The sequence below is a fragment of the Anopheles funestus genome (genome assembly GCF_943734845.2).
Source record: "Anopheles funestus chromosome X unlocalized genomic scaffold, idAnoFuneDA-416_04 X_unloc_18, whole genome shotgun sequence".
NCBI classification, from domain to species: Eukaryota; Metazoa; Arthropoda; class Insecta; order Diptera; family Culicidae; genus Anopheles; species Anopheles funestus.
Genome location: NW_026045127.1, coordinates 77851 through 79173, shown reverse-complemented (window position 1 = coordinate 79173; position 1323 = coordinate 77851).

Sequence of the window (1323 nt, the reverse complement as noted above, 5' to 3'; positions counted from 1 at the left end):
AACGCGCGCGCATAAATACGCACGCATGCAACCGCACGCAACAGCTGATCGAACGTATGGCACCATCCCCACCCACAAAAAAAACACCGGCAACAGCTGTTGGTACCGTGCGCGCTCCGTTTGCCTTAGCGCGGTATCGATGTGAAAGAAAGGGAAGCAAAGGTTTGATTTATTTTTTGTTAATACTATTATAAATCGGATTTTGGTCGGCTGTTATGATCATTGATTGTGTAGAATTGATTGATATAAAGTTTAATAGGAAAAAATAATTTAATTTAATTTATTATAATTTATTTTAATTTTATTTTAAATTAAATAATTTATATTAATTTAATAGAATTTAATGTAATTTAATTGCACTTTATTTCAATTCATTTCAATTCATTCAATATCACGCGCGCGCATAAATACGCACGCATGCAACCGCACGCAACAGCTGATCGAACGTATGGCACCATCCCCACCCACAAAAAAAAACACCGGCAACAGCTGTTGATACGGTGCGCGCTCCGTTTGCCTTAGCGCGGTATCGATGTGAAAAAAAGGGAAGCAAAGGTTTGATTTATTTTTTGTTAATACTGTTATAAATCGGATTTTGGTCGGCTGTTATGATCATTGATTGTGTAGAATTGATTGAAATAAAGTTTAATAGGAAAAAATAATTTAATTTAATTTATTATAATTTATTTTAATTTTAATTAAAAATGAAATAATTTTTTTTAATTTAATAGATTTTAATTTAATTCCGTTCCGGTGTAAAATACAATTCAATTTTAATGCCATGCGGAAAATGTGCCGAACTTGTCCGCTACACCTAATGAAAGCTTCATATTGTACCCAAACGAAAGCTTTACATCAAAAGCTCTGTGATGCGAGAGCTTTTCCATATGCATTTTAACCATTTGGAAAGCTTTACCGCCATTTGCATTGGGTGTGTAGTAAAAGTGATGTCAGTAAAAATGTCATCGCATATTCATAACGTAATAATGTCGAATTATGCATATATTTTCGGCTCAACTGTCATTTATTGGGTTTGTTGACAATAATATATGCAATTGTGTGTGCAAATAAATTTTTTACCCACACGGGGAACCTTCCGGCGTAAATTGCAATTCAATTTAAGCCAATGTTTTAAATTGCATTTTGATTTCATCTTCATTACAGTATTCCACTTATTATGTGTGGCAGTGTGTGATACAATTAAATAAACATTTAACAAATCGTGAAGTTTTCTGCAAGAATATGTGCAAAACTGTTTGTAATGGCAACCGTTCAAAATATGGGCGTGCGGTTTTTTTTATTTAATTACATTAAATTGTATTT